Genomic DNA, 20948 nt, shown 5'->3' with positions numbered 1-20948 from the left:
AGGGTCTATAACACTACCTTGGAGAATGCCAGAAATAACTTATGTTTTACTCGATGACTTTCCGTCGGTTACTACGAACTATGACGTCTCTAACAGGAAATCACGACTCGAATCACGTAACTGAGACGATATTCCATAAGCACGTAGTTTTTCTATAAGTCACTTGAGTGGTGCAGTGTCAAAAGCCTCCTGGAAGTCTAGAAATACGGAATCAACTTGAGATCCTTTGTAAACAACACTCAACACTTCGTGTGTGTGTAAAGAGCTAGTTGTGTTTCACAAAAACAATGTTTTCTAAATCCGTGTTGACTATGTGTCAATAGACCGTACTCTTCGAGGTAATTCCCAATGTTCTAACACAATATATGCTCCAAAATCCTACTGCATATCGAGTTAATGATAATGGTCTGTAATTTAATGTATTACTTCTATTGCCTTTCTTCGATATTAGTGTAACTTGTGCAACTTTCCAGTCTTTGGATACGGGTCTTTCGTCGAGCGAGCGGTTGTACTTGTTTGTTAAGTAGGGAGCTATTGCACAGCATACTCTGAAAGGAACCTAATTGCTATACAGTTTGGACCGGAAGACTTGCTTATATTAAATGATTTAAGTTGTTTCATTGCTCCGAGGAAATATACTTCTAAGTTACGTTGGCTGAGGTTCTTGATTCGAATTCTGGAATATTTACTTCCTCTTCATTGGTGAAGGAATTTCAGAAGGCTGTGTTAAGTAATTCTGCTTTGGCAGCACTGTCATCGATAGTGTTTCCATTGTTATCGCGCTGAGAAGGCATCGATTGTGTCTTGGCGCTAGCATACTTTACATACGACCAGAATCTTATGTCATTATATTAGAAATTAAGGACAATAACAACAACATAATTCATATACAAAAAAATGGTTCAAATGGCTCTGAGCACTATGGGACGCAACGTCTCAGGTCATTAGTCCCCTAGAACTTAGAACTACTTAAACCTAACTAACCTAAGGACATCACACACATCCATGCCCGAGGCAGGATTCGAACCTGCGACCGTAGCAGCCTCACGGTTCCGGACTGCGCGCCTAGAACCGCGAGACTCATATACAAGTTGTCCCATTTGTCTTGACCACCCTAAATAACTGTTTGTCCAGATGCAAATTACAAAATGTTTCAAGCAGATGTTCTTTAACCGTCAGGGGGACATCTATCAGCGTGATTGCCTTAGTTGTAGCTTTGTTTTTTTACGAAGATATGAACAGCGGCGTGACTCTCTTAAATGGCACCCTGTATTTTTTTCGGATTCATTTGCTCTCCTAAAGACCAATTCAAAATTGTATCACAGTCTACCATTCACTGAAACACAACGTCATTAATTACATAACGCAACATTGACTATGAGCCCAGGATCACAAATCCGTCCACTTGCTGGAGTTGTCACAAAAAAAAAAAAATGAAAACCAAGTAAAAACTTAACACAAAATTGACTTCCACTCTCCTGTACCATTGCCCAGGAGTAGAACATTCGAAGGTGCTGAGAGTAGTGACCCTGGGCACCGATAGACAGGTGCACTTGTTGAATGAAAGAATTATTTACTGCTTCCAGTGTTGCCTGCTGAAGAGAATTAAAAGCAAGCACGATACGTTCCTTCATGTCCTCTGGAGTTGTTGGAATATCGCGATAGACAACGTCTTTAATGCATCCCCAAAGAAAAAAGTCCAGAGGATTTAAATCAGGAGACCTAGCAGGCCAACTAACTGTTCCTCCTCGACCAATTCATCTGGCAGGATACCTTCGGTTCAGAACACCAAGTGCACGCAAGGCATTATATGCTGGACATCTATCGTGTTGATAACACAAACGGATTCTCGTTCTTAGCGGCACTTCATCCAGAAGAGGAAGGTGGCATACGCTGAGCCGTTTAGACTACCATTGATGAAATAAAGGACAATAACTGTAGTACCAAGCATTCCACACCAGACGTTAACTCTCCATTGACGCTGACGTTCCACCTGTCTAAGCCATAGTGGGTTGTCGCTGGACCAATAATGCATGTTCCTTATATTTACCTGTCCTTTGTTTGAGAAGGAACATTCATCGGTAAATAGAACATTGGAGAAGAAATTCGGGTTGGCGAGGATTTGCTGCTGTGCCCACTGACAGAACTGTACACGATTTTGGAAATCATTCCCATGAAATTCTTGATGTAGATATATATGGTAAGGATGGAACCGGTGACGTGTAAGAATACGATGTACACTGGTTTTAGGAATGCCAATCTCGTGTTTAAGCTGTTGTGTGCTCACATGTTGATTCATAGCAACGGACGAGAGAACAGTAACTTCGGCAGCTTCGTCTGTGAGAGTGCTACGACGATTGCGTTGTTGTGGGTTGAAACTTCCCGTTCCCTGAAAAGTCGCAACAAGACGGGGAAACCTCATTCGGAAAGGTTGGTTCTTGCCAGGATATCGCTCTCTGTACAGTTGCGCTGCCTGCGTAGCATTTCACCCACCTTCAACAACAACAATAAAAAAGAAACGTTCTGTCCATACATGTTGTAGGAATGACAGCCTTTACTGTATGCCCACTCTACACAACAGTATTTAAAAGGACTAAACTACTGTACTAAATGTACCCGTACATAAGAAAACAGTATTGCTATTACTGTTCTGCTAACTTACATTCCCCATAGATGAGTAGCATTTCTATCTTCTCTTCGTTGGCGTACAGTCTACTCACATAACTCTTCAAATGACGATGCTTGACGGAATGACGGGTGTGCATTCTACTAATGTTTACATTTGTTCTCTGTCAACGTCAGCACGTGGATGTGTTCCATTACCCCGAGTACCTGCACTAAGCGCTTGGAGCGTTAACGTCAATATTGTGTTATGTAATTAATAACGTTGTGTTTCAGTGAATGGTAAACATGATACATTTTTGAATAGGTCTTTAGGAGAGGAAATGAATTACCGAATAAAAATATAGAGTGCCATTTAAAAAAGTCATACCTCTGTTCATATCTTCGTAAAAAAACAAAGCTACCACGAAGGCAATCATGCTGATTGATATCCCCCTGAGTCCTAAAGATCATTTGCTTGAAACATTTTGTAATTTGCATCTGGACAAACAGTTATTTATGGTGGTCAAGATAAATAGGATACCCCGTATACAAGAATTTACACACTTACAGCTCTAGTTTAATAAGGATGGAACATGTAACCGGCTGTGATTCTTCTGTAAAGCAAAAATCTTCCTTGCATTTACCTGAAGTAACTTAGTGGAAACACTAAATCAAGATGGACGGATAAAGAATGGAACCCACATCCTTTCGAACTCAAGGCCAGTAGGTTTAAAACAGCGCTTTCTCGTCCGATTTATCCCTAGTGTACAATTTTGTTTTGCAAAGAATTTACATAATAATGTAAAAACTAGTGTTACACTGTTCATTAATTTCTCATTTCCAGTCACTGTACACACTACAGGCACTACACACCCACTATTTTATAATGTAACACCGTAACACTGTCAGCTGACAGCAGGACCACAGCGAGGATGTTTGGTTTCTATTTTGTGTACCGGAAGTTCCCATTTAGTAGTCTGAAAAACGGAGCCAACATAACCCCGTAATGAGCGATATGGTGAGGTCAGAAAGAGGGTAAGGTGTTAGTATTATACGTTTCATAGTTTTCGGAGTAAAATTTTCTGGAATATAAAGAAGAAACCAAAAGAAACTGGCTGTTTCTCTGTGAAGACAGCACTCTAAGGCATACCATGCTGATGGCGTACTGGTTACTGACATCTTTTTGTGTTCGCAGCACTTCAACTGAGAATCAATATTCATTCCTATAAATTTTGTGTTTGTTACTCAGTGTATAGAGCGACTGTCTACATTTAATTTAAGTGTCATTTCCTCGGTTCAAACTGAAACTCATGATATTTGTTTTCTTCCAGTTCAATGTCACTTCGTTGCGTACTGACCAGTTTTAAACTTCCCTCAGGGTTTCATTTCCTTTCTCTGCAAAGAGTTCTCTTGTTTTCTTAGCTACTATAATAATGCTGTCATCACGAAAGAAAATAATATTTTTCTCACGACTAACTATTGGAAAAGTCATTGATGCATCTCAGAAACAATGTTGGTCCTAATAGGCTACCACGAGGAGCGCCATTTTTTTCAAATTTATTGGCTTTCGGGACGTGCACATACAGCCATCTTAATAGTGGAGTGTCATTTATGACTACACGTATGTTAAAATAACACAACACCTAGTCCCCGAGCATAGAAAATCTCCGACCCGACTGGCAGTCGAAACCGGGCACCTTCGGCTAGCAATCTGTCATGCTGACCGCGTACTGCTGAGGCGGACGAGGAACGTTTATGTTAATTTACCTGGGACTGATAAGTGTTTCATTAAAATTGTAGCCTTAAAATGGTTCAAATGGCTCTGAGCACTATGGGACTTAACATCTATGGTCATCAGTCCCCTAGAACTTGGAACTACTTAAACCTAACTAACCTAAGGACATCACACAACACCCAGCCATCACGAGGCAGAGAAAATCCCTGACCCCGCCGGGAATCGAACCCGGGAACCCGGGCGTGGGAAGCGAGAACGCTACCGCACGACCACGAGATGTGGGCCATTGTAGCCTTATTTGACGTCTGTGTGATCACTGCTTTATGTACTCTATCTGCTAGGTACGATCGGAGCCAGTCAGCGCCTATACCGCATATTCCTAATAACTGTAGCTTATTCAGTAGAATCTCACGGTCAACGTATAAGCAGCCTCAGCAAGAGTTAAGAATATGCCTCTGACAAATTCATCCTTGTCAAGAGCATCAAATACCATTTTTGTGAACTCTACAGTGGCTGATTTGGTTCTTCTACCAGTTTGGAACCCAAACCAGCTTTTTTCTATGCATGCATTGATTCAGCATATTGATGGTGCTTGCAATTGATCAATATACAGTGAAATGTTATTGCACAATGACCTACTGCAAACTTTTTTCAGTGTTTCGTTCCCTTTCTCTGCCAGGTGTTATCTTGCTTATTCATTGATGTTTATCTAATAGCGCAACAGGGAAGTATTTAGATAATCAAATTGGAATCCATATGATCCCCTTGTGTCCAGCGATCGTTGAAGACAGACAATGGAGAAAAGAACAGTAATCGATTGCGAAGTGTGTTGTTTTAATAGCAAACCTGATTTCATCTATTACATAGGCATCTCCGGTGCTAAAAATTACAAATCAGGAGAACCAGAAACAAATATAAGGCATCTGACAACGTATCAAATGGCTCTGAGCACTATGCGACTTAACTTCTGAGGTCATCAGTCGCCTAGAACTTAGAACTAATTAAACCTAAGTAACCTAAGGACATCACACACATCCATGCCCGAAGCAGGATTCGAACCTGCGACTGTAGCGGTCGCTCGGTTCCAGACTGCAGCGCCTAGAACCGCACGGCCACTCAGGCTGGCGACAACGTATCGTAAGTGCAAACATAAGCGCATACCGTTACACATCGTACAATAACCAGTGACATTACTCCAAAGCGTTACGTAATAAACAAATGGTTCAAATGGCTCTGAGCACTATGGGACTTAAGTTCTGACGTCAACAGTCCCCTAGAACTTACAATCACTTAAACCTAACTAACCTAAGGACATCAGACACATCCATGCCCGCGGCAGGATTCAAACCTGTGAGCGTAACAGTGGCGCGGTTCCAGACTGTAGCGCCTAGAACCGCTCGGCCACTCCGGCCCGCTTACGTAATAAACAATTCTGGTTACTGTACAGCATGCAGGAGTGTAGCATGAACTAGAGCCATTACTTACATGGTTCAGCAGGAAGAAAATATGACGTCATAGCCGTGTGGTGCCCTCTATCAAATTGTTCAAATGGCTCTGAGCACGATGAGACTTAACAACTTAGGTCATCAGTCCACTATAACTTAGAACTACTTCAACCTAAGGACATCACACACATCCATGCCCGAGGCAGGATTCGAACCTGCGACCGTAGCAGTCCCGCGGTTCAGGACTGAAGCGCCTAGAACCGCACGGTCACCGAGGCCGGCTGCCCTCTATCGAGGTACTAGTTAAGAGCGAAATGATTATAAAGCCATATCATTTTTAAAAATATGTTTAAAGATTATAGTCCACAATAAACCACAACTAATGGTTAAAACATGGAAAGTACATCGCTTGTTCGGAGCCATAAGTGTAGCCCGCTCAATGCCAATAAATACAGAATAGTACGTCAGCTTTTTTCCGAACTAATTTCAGAAGATCCATTTGCAATTCGAAATAAAAAGTACCGTACAATGTTAAAATAATGTACCGAAATAATTAAACTTTAACGGAAATAAACGATTTGGGAGACAATCTGAGCAGCCGTCTTGGGTTGTTTGCAGATGACGCTGCTATTTATAGACTAATAAAGTCATCAGAAGATCAAAACAAATTGCAAAACGATTTAGAAAATATATCTAATTGGTGCGAAAATTGGCACTTGAACCCCAATAACGAAAGGTGTGAGATCATCCACATGAGTGCTACAAGGAATTCGTTAAACTTCGGTTACACGATAAATCAGTCTAATCTAAAAGCCGTAAATTCAACTAAATACCTAGGTATTACAATTACGAACTACTTAAATTGGAAGGAACACATAGAAAATGTTGTGGGAAAGGCTAACCAAAGACTGCGTTTTATTGGCAGGACACTTAGAAAATGTAACAGATCTACTAAGGAGACTGCCTACAGTACGCTTGTCCGTCCTCGTTTAGAATACTGCTCCGCGGTGGGGGATCCTTACCAGATAGGACTGACGGAGTACATCGAAAAAGTTCAAAGAAGGGCAGCACGTTTTGTATTGTCGCGAAATATGGGAGAGAGTGTCACAGAAATGATACAGGATTTGGGATGGACATCAGTAAAACAAAGGCGTTTTTCGTTGCGACGGAGTCTTCTCACGAAATTCCAATCACCAACTTTCTCCTCCGAATGCGAAAATATTTTGTTGACACCGTCTTACATAGGGAGGAACGATCACCAAGATAAAATAAGGGAAATCAGAGCTCGTACGGACAGATGTAGGTGTTCCTTCTTTCCGCGCGCTATACGAGATTGGAATAATAGAGAATTGTGAAGTTGGTTCGATGAACCCTCTGTCAGGCACTTAAATGTGATTTGCAGAGTATCCTTGTAGATGTAGATGTAGATGTAAGTTGTACAATAATACATGGTGTGCCCCCTCTGGTTATGAACTAAAAACATACAACTCGTAAAATTACATTAGTGCCATCTCTTGGATTACAGATTAAACAGGTGGAATAAAGCAGAAGTACAATGTCGAAAGATATGAAGCTACTCCGTGGCGCATGAAAATGAACAAATAAGTACAATAAAGAAATGAAATAGTACAATGAAAAATTACAGTACAAAATTGTGTGCACTTTTTGTGCATAAACTAAAGTAATAAAAATCGTAAAAATAGCTTGACACCCTCTATGGTCTTGCAATATTTAATACGTGGAATAAAACAGCATACAGGTATGAAACTACCAGACATGAAGCTGGCTTTTGTTATAAGGTATGTTGCTATATGGTGCTTACGTTTGCACTTGCGATACGTTGGAAGCTGTCTTACATTTGTTCCTGATTCTCCAGGTTTTGTAATTTTTAGCACTGAAAGTTACTATGTAATAGTTGAAATACAGGTCTTCTGTATTTAACGATGAATTTTGCGATTGATAAAGTTCTTTTTTCCACCGTCAGTATTCCGAGAGTTTATTGGCTTTGCATTATTTTTTCATGCGCCAAAGTAGAAGACTAGAAACATGTGAACTGACGGAAATGGATGATACAGAGGAGGAGGGAGGCGATCCAGACAGCGACGGACACGGGAGGCTTGCGGCCATACTAATGGTGCGCTCAGCGGCGTGCCTCCGTCCCCGAAGCTAAGCCAGAGGCGCTAACGACGGAGCCGGCCGCGGGGGCAGGTGCGGCGCTGGCGTCGCGGCGCTGGGCCGCCGTAATTGATGGCTGCTGGGAGGCCGCCAGTGCCACATGATGGATGGACGCCGGACGCCGGACTCGTCCGCACAGCCCTCCCTGGGCGCGGATAACCTCCTCCGTGCGCACGGCACAGCTGCAGCTGCGGCGCCTTACAGTCTGCGTTCAGAGTTTAGCAGTAGAGTGACAACGTGTGGAGCAGCAACACTTGTATTTCTTGTCAAAGTAAACCCTGTCGTAGCAACAACTAGTTTGACGAAGATGGTGATGAAGAAGTGCGATTTAGGGCACTCAGCAGCTACATCATCAGCGTCCTTATTGGACTTCAACGTACGAGGAAAGATCGGAAAGCAACGTACTATAATTTTACTACCAAAAATTTTAATAGGTAACAAACAAGCAAAAAAATCACAAATGAACTTTACCCAACTTCCTACATAGTCACCAAAGCGAGCGTAGTCATCTGTGGCCTGCTGATTTCACTTCCGCATCTGTCGCAAAGCGGTAGCAAAAACTGTTCAAATGCGTGTGAAATCTTATGGGACTTAACTGCTAAGGTCATGAGACCCTAAGCTTACACACTACTTAACCTAAATTATCCTAAGGACAAACACACACACCCATGCCCGAGGGAGGACTCGAACCTCCGCCACGAGCAGCCGCACCGTCCATGACTGCAGCGCCCCAGACCGCTCGGCTAATCCCGCGCGCCCAAGCGGTAGCCAGCCAGGCATTTCTTCGTCGGATCAAGCAGATGAAAGTCCGACGGTGCGAGGTACGGAGTGTATGGTGCATGCTGGAGCACCTCCCACCCAAATTTGGCGATTTTCTCACGAACAGCAGCAGCAAGACGGGGCTAACATTGTCATGAAAAAGTTTGACACCGTTAGCATTAATGTTATGGCGTTTCTCGCGAAGGGCACGACGCAGCTTAACGAGAGTTTTAATATAGACTGCAGCATTTCCAGTGGTCCAGTGTTCAGAAAGTCTACCAATAGCAACCCGAGGCGAAAGCGAAGGGTGCGTGGCACAGGGGGAGCTGTGTCGAGGGACAGAACACCAGTCCCTTTCTGTTCGCAGGGTACAGACCATCAGGTGCTCTGCATGCCGGCGACCTCGTTTGTCGGCGTGGGATCGCGGCGCGAATCGGCAAGGGTGCTTCGCCGCGCCCCTGGGCAACCGGGGCGTGTTCTGCCAAACCCAGGAGGTGGTGACATCGCCTGGGCTAGGTTAGATGGGCCCAGACCGCTGAACGACTGGGGGACCGACCCACCACCTGAGTAGGAGTGGGTCCTCGGCCTTCTGGTGGAAGCTCGGGCAAGTAGGCGGCGAAGGGCGAGGGGTGCATCCGCCTCTCCGGAGTGCGGGGTGCAGTTGCCGAGGAGCGTCGTGTGAAATCGTCGACGACGGGGCCATCGATGGGGACCAGTGCGCTGGCGACGGCGCGCTGAACCCGGCAGCTCTGGAGTGCCCTTGACCTAGGGGCGAGGTCGGTGGGTGAGCTGCAGAAGTCCCCCCCCCATGCCAGAGGAGCCGGTCCGGGGCAAGAGACGGGCTCCCACCCTATTTTTCACTTGTCAATAAAGATGGCTACAACTGAGACAAGTGAATCGAGTGCGCTCAAGCGAGCATCTGTGATGCTTGATCCCTCTCCTCAGGACGAGACGGGACTAGCAGAAGATGAAACAGTCACGCAAAGACATGCACGTCTCACGCTGCTCTTGGAGCAGAACATCAAAAATGGAAAGATAAGCCAGGCGGCTTTGTCCATCATTAAGAACGAGCTGGCTGCATGGGCCATCGCCCACGCCAAGCTCGAAGGCCGTGTGGAAGAGTTGCAAAAAGAAAATGATCGATTGAGAAAGCAACCAACAAAGACCTGGCCTGGGGTGGTCGCGCAAGCACCACCAAAGCCACAAACCACAAAAGAGACGATCGCCAAGGTAACCAAGCGGTCAGACACGGCGGTCTTTCTTAGAACTTTACCAGGACAAGACACAAGCGTTAAAAAAATACAAGAACTGTTGACAAAAAGTATTGACCCGGCAAAGGACAAAATTAGAATAAACAGAGTAAAACCCAGCAGAAACTCGGTGATTGTAGAGGTGGCTACGGAAGAGGATAAAGAGAAATTGTTAAAGAATCCGAAACTAAACTCGGTAGTCAAGTGTGAACCACCGAGAAAAAGAAACCCACTGGTCATCCTATACGATGTACCATCAATAATAACGAATGAAGAACTATACCAAAGCATAAAGGACCAAAATTTTGATCACATGAACGAAAATGAATTTAAGGACTCATTCAAGCTAAGATTTAAAACGGGACCTCGCGATCGTGATGTTGTACATCACGTCGCCGAGGTCACAGCTGCAATGTGGAAGCAAATTATAACAATGGGCAGACTATATGTTGGCTTCCATGCCATCAATATTAGGGATTATATCGTGGTACCTCGTTGCCACAACTGTGGAGACCTGGACCACATTCTGAGGCATTGCACCAGGGGGTCGGCTTGCTCCAGATGTGGCGAAGATGGTCACGCACGTAAAGATTGCAGAGCCGCAAGCGTATGCATTCCCTGCAAAAGACGTGGTAAGAAAAGCTGCGGAGCCTCAGGACGAAATTGCCCTACGTACCGCATGCTAGAACAAAGACTCATATCTAGAACAGACTATGGCTGAGTACGTAAAACAGAACAGGATGCCAAAGCGAAAATCCCCTAGTAAAAGGAGGAGGGATGCCTTTAGGGCAAACAGATTTAAAGAATTTATAAAGTCTCTCTCGAGGGACCCGACACCTGAAATGATTGACAAATGCATCCAAACAGACTCACCAAAAATAGATAAATGTATCCAGACAGATCCACCAAAATTAGATAAATGTATCCAGACAGATACTATCCCTACGGCTACCCCCTCCTCTCTCAGCAGGGAAGTAAAGCCGATCGAACATCAGCAACGGCGAAGGCATCCTGAACCTGAGGTCTCAGCAAAAGAAAGTAACCGTAAAGAACAGAAGCCTGTGCAAGAAAGCACAATAACAAGCTCTCAAGACACTCCAGTGGTGAAATTACCACCAATAGATCCGATTCGGATCTATCCAAACTTAGAGTTCACCATGCAATTAGCGAGATTGGAGCAGCCGGCTACCTTGACCACTGCCTTACGACATGTGGTCCGCGTAGGGCACGAATATGGTAGAAGAGTCACCTTCTCGGTAATGGAGGCTGTAGACAGAATACAGCTTAAGTCAGTGAATCTCCCCACTGACTTCGGAGCCCTGCGAGACTTACTAAAGAAAGTCTTTGAGAGACGTGGAGAAAAGTTTGACCTAAACGACATATACGAACAGTCAGTTCTGGCTAATGGACGTATCACGTATGACTGGAGCAAAAAATGGCCAGAAGACCACATACATACATATTTTCCATAGATGACACAAGCTACCATTGGCCAACTTAACACGCACAACAGTAGACTTGTAATGCAGGAGCTGCGAAGGGAAGTGGAGGAGAGGAGGCTGGATGTGCTCTGTCTACAAGAGCCGTACTCCCTGGACGGAAAGATTACATTTACAGCCGCGACGTGGCAGGTAATCAGCCAAGGAGATAACCCGAAAGCGGCAATAATTATTACGAACAAAGCCCTGAAAGTGACTACATTATCACAGTTCACTAACAGTCACTGTAATGTCGTGGAATTGCTATCTCCCCGTGAAACAATCATACTAATTAACATGTACTTTCAGTACGGAGACAACATTGAAACGCATCTTGACCATCTCGCAACAGTAACCACGGCATTGCAGGGACGAAGGATGATAATCACGGCTGATATCAATGCAAAATCCCCCCTGTGGCACAGCAGCACAAGGGACCTCAATGGAGAGAAAGTGGAGGACTTCATTATGGCGTCACATCTACTAATAGCTAACAAACCAGGGAATCCTCCAACCTATGTGGCGGGAGGAGGACCAGGTACGAATATTGATATAACCTTAGCCACCCCTAATGCAATTAACATGATACAAGGGTGGAAAGTAGAAGAAAACGCCACCACAAGTGACCATAATTTAATCACATTCATCATAGGTGGAAAAGGGTTCAGCTGGGCCATAGGGTTGGAAATGCAGTTCAATTACAGAAGGGCTGATTGGGAACGACTAGCCAGGGAGTGCGTCATTCCTGCCTTGCCAGAAGGTGAAGCAGACTCTGACATAGACGTAAACGACCGAGCAGAAGAACTGACCAATGCTATAACCAGCGCGGTGAAAGCTGCTGTACCGACCAGGAGGAAGGCCATTGCAGCCTCTCCATCGCCATGGTCGCCTGAACTGGAGAATATGCGCCAGTCTGTTAGAAGGCTGAGAAGGTATTACCAGCGCAGTGTCGTCTGGCCAGAACGGCAAAGATGGCTGTTGCAGTATCGGGAGGCCAAGCTTCGTTTTCAGAAGGAACTCCAGGCTGTCAGGAAACAAAGCTGGGAAAACTTTGTCCAGAGCCAATTGGCATTGGACCCCTGGGGTACACCATATAAACTTGTACGAGAAAAGATCCGCTCTCCACTGGAATTATCGACGGTCAGGCACGGGGACAGGATGACGGAATCTTGGGAGGAAACTGCTGAGGTCCTCCTCCGGTCCCTGCTGCCTGATGATAGCGCGGATGGGGAATCTGACCAGCAACAACAACTAAGACGAGACAACCTTAATGAATATACCAACAATACGGCAGTCTACCCTTTCTCGGAGGAAGAGGTGGCTGCCCACATAAAATCACTGAAGACAGGTAAAGCTCCCGGGCCGGACGGCATTGTAGCTGAGGTGGTGCAATTCCTAGCTCCCCAGCTAACTGCACCACTCACTCACTTGTACAATGAGTGCTTGGCACAGCAAAAAATTCCAAGGGTGTGGAAGTCCGCAAACGTAGTCATCATTCGGAAAGGGCTAGACAAGGATCCTACAAACGTAAAATCCTATAGACCAATCTGTCTAATCAGCATACTGGGAAAAATATTAGAAAAGCTATTAGCTAACAGACTGGCTGCACACAGGGTGCTGTGTGGGGTGAGCGACAGGCAGTTTGGCTTTAGGCCTGGGCGATCGACATCTGATGCAATCGCCCTGGCTGCTGAGGTCTGTAGCTCTACCCCACACAAGTACGTGGTGGGCATCATGGTTGACATCAGTGGCGCCTTCGACAACCTGTGGTGGCCTTCGCTCTTCTCCTGCTTGCGGGAGAAAGAGTGTCCAGGGCCGCTATATGGTTGTCTGAGGAGCTATTGTGAAGAACGGGAGGTCTGGCTATCATCTTCTAGCAAGCGAATTGGAAAAGTTATAACAAAGGGCTGTCCCCAGGGTTCCGTGCTAGGGCCCCTGTTCTGGGACATCCATATGGAGCCTCTACTAGACACCCTACAACAAAGTGAAGAAGTGCTAGAGGTGATAGCCTATGCAGATGACCTCCTCCTGCTGGTTGGCGGCCGTAGCCGCGAAGACATAGAACCTAAGATAGAGACTGCCTTAAACAAGCTACAGCTATGGTGCCAAAACACCAAAATGACGGTGTCACCAAGCAAGTCCACTTATTTACTACTAAAAGGACAACTAATACGTAACCCAACAGTACGAATCAACCGCTTGCCGGTTCTTCGGAGACGTGACGCACGATACCTGGGCATCATCATTGATGAGAAGTGGAACTTCGGGAAGCACATCGAAACCGTAACCCAAAAAGCCCTTCAAACATTGAATAACCTTATATCTATAGGACACAGAAGATTCCATCTCCCACCACACCTTATAAAACTTTACCATAATAGTATATTAACATCAATAGTGGGTTACGGATCGGGAGTCTGGGCACACAGGCTCACGAGGGTGGTGCCCGCCATGACAGTAAGAAGGGTTCAAAGGAACATGATTCTTAGATCGGTAGGTGCTTACAGAACTACACCGGGGGGAGCACTACTAGTTATAATGGGGCTTTGCCCCCTAGACATCAAAATTAGGGAGCAAGCTGCATGGTTTTGGACAAAAAAGGGAAACATAACAAAAATAGAGGAGATCTTGGGTACTGGGGCAAGGGACAAGGGTGAGATTCGTCAAAGAGGAGCACAACTATGGCAAGAGCTGTGGGATGCAGATGAAACAGGGCGTAGGACGCACGAGATAATACCAAGCATTAGGGAACGACTAGGAATGGTGTACTTTGAACCCACCAGAGGGCTAATCCATTTCCTCACTGGACATGGACCTTACCCGGCATACTTATGCCGGTTTGGGAAAAGGGCCACACCTGCGTGTGAATGTGGTGAACCGGAGGGCACTCCCGATCATGTGATTTACGAGTGCCCCCTCTTCAATGATGTTGCCTCTACATTACGGGACCAACTACCAAACCACGACACTTACAACCTAATAAGACAAGAAGACACATTCCGAATAATAAACACACTTGCAAACGAGGTATCACGAAAGGTATTGAGGGAGTATATGAGGGAACAAGACTGAATACAACTGATAATGACTAATGTGCCCACTCCCATTCCGCCTGTGCGTGGATAGGCCGACCATTAGTCTGGAATCCGCCATGCACGGGACTAGGGGGGGTGGGAAATATGAACAACCCGGCATTGACAATACACTGAAAATGACGTAGGCTAGAACTAGTTAGTAGGAATTAGATTAGAAATATAGATTAGGAACCTGCAGTGACTAACATCCAGCCTGCCCGGTGTCAGGGGCACGCCCATCAGGATTAGCTTGATGGGCAAGGCAATTAAGTAGGTTTATATAACGCTGACACATCTGTGACGCTGCAGGAAGTAGAATGTAGGTCTAGTTATAAACTTAAGTTAAAATAGACAATTACATAGCTGCCCATTGAATGTAGATTAGCTGTAGCTCACAACTTACTGAAAATATTGTAACTAGCTGCAAAATTGTAAACAACAGTTGCAATTAATGACCCACTAATTAACTAAGGAGGTGGGTTTTGATGTATAATAATTATTGTTGTTGAATGAATAAAGATTTTTTTTTTTTTAAAAAAAAAAAAACAAAAAAACCAAGCATATCACCAGTTCTTCGGCGCCACGAGGCACGATACTTGGAAGTAGGAGTCGATGAGAAGTGGAATCATACATCACACATTGACACCGTAACACAAAGACCTTTAGAAACACTCAACAATCTAATAGCGATTGGACACAAACGATTCCACCTGCCACCGGAACTAATAAAACTATATCACAACAGTATTTTGACATCAATTGTAGGATATGGGTCAGGAGTCTGGGCTCACAGGCTCACGAGGGTCATGCCTGCCATGGCTGTAAGGGGAGTGCAGCGAAATATGCTCCTGAGATCAGTAGGGGCAGTAGAACAACTCCGGGGGAGCGCTAACAGTACTAATGGGGCTTTGTCCACTCGACATAAAGATTAGAGAACAAACAGCATGGTACTGGGTCAAGCCGGCCACGGTGGCCGTGCGGTTCTAGGCGCTGCAGTCCGGAACCGCGGGACTGCTACGGTCGCAGGTTCGAATCCTGCCTCGGGCATGGATGTGTGTGATGTCCTTAGGTTAGTTAGGTTTAAGTAGTTCTAAGTTCTAGGGGACTGATGACCTAAGATGTTAAGTCCCATAGTGCACAGAGCCATTTGAACCATTTGAACCAACTGGGTCAAAAAGGGAAGCACGGACAAAATAATTGAACTAATGGGGATTCACGTGGGGAACAAACTAGAAATCAGACGTAGGGGGGAGGGGCTTTGGCAAGAACAGTGGGACAATGAAGAAACCGGTCGCAGAACACACGAACTACTGCCCAACATCAGGGAGCGACTACAATTAAAACATTTCAAGCCTTCAAGAGGACTGCTGCACTTTCTTACGGGACATGGACCCTACCCGGCATACTTATACCGGTTCGGGAAACAGGCTACACCAACGTGTGACTGTGGGGCCGCACCAGGCACCCCACAACATGTGGTGTATGAGTGCCACTTCTTCGACGACGTAGCGACACAATTATGTCAACAGTTACCCAACTAGGACACGTATCACCTGCTCAGGCATGAGGACCACTTCCCCCAAATCTTGAATTAATTAGCAAATGAAATTTCACACAAAGTCCTAAAGGAATTCCTACGGAACAGTAACTAAGATCTCACATTTGATACCGACCTGACTTCATGCACTTGTCCCGTTCCACCGAGGCGTGGACATAGCCAGCCGCTTCACGGCTGGAATCCGCCACTTCTGGGATTAGGGGGAGGGTGCACCTTTCCTACCGATTCTGACACTCACCGGATTTGACAATAGATTAAATATTAGGTTAGACGTAGGGTAAGCTAGGATAGCAACACTAGTGAAGCACTGCAGCAATCAACCACTCTGGGCCAGCCCGGTGCCAGGGGCATGTTCACCGGGATTAGCTCGGTGAACACGGCCAACAATGTAGGTTTATATAAATGCTGGCACACCTGTAACGCTGCAGGTAAAGCAGACGGGCATAAGTAGTAAAAGTCAAACATTAGTAACCTAAGACATAGCAGTAGTGCCCATAGTGCATGAGTAAAAGAACTAACATTCTTAGAAATAAGCTGCAGTAATAATAATTGTATTGTATCAATTAGGACCCACTAATTGTTTAAATGGGCGGGTTGTTCATGAATCATATATGTTGAAGAATAAACAATTAACGAAAAACAATCATATTCCATAATACTTTCGCAAACACTTCCCTAGCAAATGGCTCAAATGGCTCTGAGTACTATGGGACTCAACTGCTGAGGTCATAAGTCCCCTAGAACTTAGAACTACTTAAACCTAACTAACCTAAGGACATCACACACATCCATGCCCGAGGCAGGATTCGAACCTGCGACCGTAGCAGTCGCGCGGCTCCGGACTGAGCGCCTAGAACCGCTAGACCACCGCGGCCGGCACTTCCCTAGCAGAGTCAGTCACTTTGAATTCTTTTCGTACTGGGGAACCAGCATGTTTCCACTCCGTAGAGGCTTGCTTCGTTTCGGGTTTGTAGTGGTACGCCCTTTCAGAAAGTCGTGCCCTTTAGCAGCGTAACGCTTGAAGTGATACAATTTGTCATCATTACACGGATCTTGTGGTTGTCTGTCAGGTTCTTAGGCAACCAACGAGCACTAAATTTTCAAAGTGTCATTAACAGTGTCGTAAACCTCCCTAAAGGAGATGTTGAACTGCTGCGATAAGGTTCGCAGGTGCACACGCTGGTCATGGAGCCTCAATGGCGCCGACATTCTGCGGGGCTGCAACTGTTACCGGCTGCCCGCAGCGTGGCTCATAACTAAGCGTCAAATGGCCCTCTTGTAACAATGCACACCACCTGGAGACATTGTAACGGTACACACAGTCATCCCTATGCATGTCACGAATGTTCTTGTGAGTCTCGCTCGGGTTATGTCCTTTCGCTCACAAATATCAAATTACACTTGGCTGCTCTTCACAACTTGATGACAGTAAATTGGGCCCCATTTTTATTTTGCAGTTCAGGCTTTTGTCGCTGTTGCTGTAAACAAAAACAAAATACCCTCTGTGGCGCAAACTTCAAACTATATCGTCATGAAAGTTCAACATTCCGGCTGCAATATCAGGGGAGAAAAAAATTGTTATGCGCTACTTTCCGATCCTCCCTGGTACACATTGCGACGTCCATTTTGAACGTCTCACGCCTCCAGTTACTTCATATACATGTATTTTTAGCAAAATTTTGTGAACTTAAAAGATTGTATACCAAAATGTAAATGCGGCAATCGATCTATAATTAATGGTTTACCTAAAAGAGTTTCCGCGGTTCTGAGATTAATTATTTGGGTATCTGTCATCCTAGTATGTTACATTGTTGTTGACTTAGTTGCGTTTTTCTGTTGGCAAGTTCTGAAGTAAGGAAATACATGAAGGAAGAGACATTGAAGGATTTGTGGGAAACGCTATTAGCTACATCACAATCTGATATTTCCAGAATCGTTGATGTGTAGATAGTTGACGAATACAAGTGCCTTGATTTTTCACATTTACCGCAGCCGGTATGAATTCAGAGGAATTTCTGATGTCCACGGGTACTTACTGGGTATTTTAATAGTTGCTGAATCGGATTCACGGATAGACGGTCCAAATTTGTGAGTCAAACAACTACATAGTAATTTTGCATCACTGTTACTCCTTATGATCATTTTCCAGGACAGCTTTAAGTTTCTTTCGTTACTTAAAGAGACAGAAGTAAATCGAATTAAAGATGAATCGGAGTTATATTCTTCAGTTACTTGTTTTGAGCCGGCCGCTGTGGCCGAGCGGTTCTAGGCGCTTCTTTCCGGAACCGCGCGACTGCTACGGTCGCAGGTTCGAATCCTGCCTCGGGCATGCGCGTATGTGATGTCCTTAGGTTAGTTAGGTTTAAGTAGTTCTAATTTCTAGGGGACTGATGACCAGCCGGCCGAAGTGGCCGTGCGGTTAAAGGCGCTGCAGTCTGGAACCGCAAGACCGCTACGGTCGCAGGTTCGAATCCTGCCTCGGGCATGGATGTTTGTGATGTCCTTAGGTTAGTTAGGTTTAACTAGTTCTAAGTTCTAGGGGACTAATGACCTCAGCAGTTGAGTCCCATAGTGCTCAGAGCCATTTGAACCATTTGACTGATGACCTCAGATGTTAAGTCCCATAGTGCTCAGAGCCACTTGAACCATTTTTGAACTTCTTTTCATAAATATACCAATTCTTGTCAAGGTAGTCATTTGCGTTATAATAAATTTGTTTCTGACTGTCTTTTCCTTGATTAAAAGGTAATATTATTTCTGTGTTATGGTGTCTATCGATTGGGACAGTTTAAGACCCTTCTTAAAAGCGAGAACAAATTATTACGCATCTATAACATTTACGCAAAACTGCGCCATTGTTAAGGAACGCCGCATTATTGCCAATGAAGATCAACTTTGGCGGTCTTTAATACGATGTGAATTTTACTTGTTCAGAATCATATGGAAGTAGTTACTAATTAAGAGCCCGCAATCCAGCAAAAAAACAGAAAAAAAATCTAATCTCATTTAGTGCATGTTTCACCACCTGAATTAAGATTGGGATCTAACAACCACTATAAAAAAAAAGTCTGGGAGACGAGTCTTTGGTATTGACAGCTCGGTATCGTCTTTCCGTTGCCTAGCGACCGCAGGCAGGCAGCCAATGACGGCCTGACTTTGAGCGGGTAGCAAGGGCCACGTTGCCGCTCTGAAACCCGGTCGCGCGCGCTTATGAAACTTACCAGTGTCTCGCGTGCAGGCGGTGCGTTCGTTCGTCGTTTGTCTGAAGTTGAATTCGCAGTTTATTTCGTTTTTGTTGTTTTTTGTGTTTCTTTGTTTATGTTTCGTTGTAAACAATGTCTAGTGCGGCGGGTAGTACCAGCCCAACACAAGAAGTGAAACGGAGGAAGAAAAGTGTGCTACACACCCAGGCCCGTGAATTTGTGTGCTCTGTGAGGGATTACTTTGAGAAAGAAAAGGACAAAGGTGGGCCCTTAATTCCTGTTGTTCAGGTTGTGAAGAGAACTGCAGCAGCATTGAAAATAAGTAAGAACACTGTTGTAAAGATAGTGAAAGAACAGTATAGTGTAGATTGTGACGAGAATGTCACAACAAAGCTGCACACACCAGGAAAGAAGCGACCGAGAAATAAGCAGGTGACAGCTTTGGACGATTTTCAGAAAGACGCTATTCGTCGTCATATATACAGCTATTATAAGAGAAGGGAACATCCCACTCTATCTAAATTACAGGTGTCGCTTCAGAAAGACGATCTTTTTAAAGGGAGCAAATTTTCATTGCGTACAGTGTTGAAAGACATAGGCTTCAGCTATTCACTGTTTAACGGACGCAAAATATTAATGGAAAGGACAGATGTAGTTGCATGGCGGTGCAGATTTCCGCGCAGGATCATGGGTGTGGAATTCGAAAGTATAGTGTGGTTAGATGAAACTTGGGTCAATGCCAGCCATTCTTTACGTAGAGGCTGGTATGATGGAACGCCCGAGGGGACAATGGCAGTGCCTGTTGGCAAAGGAGGGCGTATTATTGTCTTACATGCAGGAACATCGAAAGGTTTTGTGCCAAACTGCTTGAAAATGTTTCGGTCAAAAAAGACGGGAGATTACCATGAAGAAATGAACAGTGTAGTATTTCAAGAATGGTTCGAGACATCGCTTATGACGAATCTGACAAGTCCATCAGTGATTGTTATGGACAATGCGCCTTATCATTCCGTTGTTCACGATAAGGCACCAACCTTGGCAACAAAAAAAGACGATATCATTCAGTGGTTGAAACGGCGAAAAGTAGATTTCAGAGAAGATTTAAGGAAGGCGGAACTGCTCGAAATTGTGTCACAAAAGAAACCCCAATTTCCAACATATGTAATTGACGAGATCGCTAAAAGGCACGGGCATGAAATCGTTCGGCTTCCTCCATACCACTGTCACTTCAATGCAATTGAAGGAGTGTGGGCGCAGATAAAAAATTACATTGCTGCAAACAATAACAAATTCACGATCTCTGAAGTGGAAACTCTCCTTCCAGCAGCTATCAATAAAGTGACAAGCGAGACGTGGGCTAAAATTGTAAACAGCACTGCAAGTGCCATCAGAGATACGGCCAAAACCGAAGGGGTTGTGGAAGAATGCATCGAAAATTTAATTATACATCTGGGAGAGAGCAGTGACAGTTCGAGTAGTGCTGAGGAAGACAATGTCAAATCAGATTCTGACAGTGATGTGAGTGGTGTTTTTCCATTACAGTAACTAAAACGTATTCAGGAATGTAAGGAGGGAGTTTGCTATCGATCTACAACCAGATCATCATATTGTGAGTACTTTCTTCAGATTATAACTCTTAATACACTGACCAATTATTCTGTAGCTTG

This window comes from Schistocerca nitens, chromosome 1 (assembly GCF_023898315.1).
Source record: "Schistocerca nitens isolate TAMUIC-IGC-003100 chromosome 1, iqSchNite1.1, whole genome shotgun sequence".
Taxonomy (NCBI): Eukaryota; Metazoa; Arthropoda; class Insecta; order Orthoptera; family Acrididae; genus Schistocerca; species Schistocerca nitens.
The sequence above is the reverse complement of the archived record's forward strand: the minus strand, read 5'-3'. Positions refer to the sequence as shown.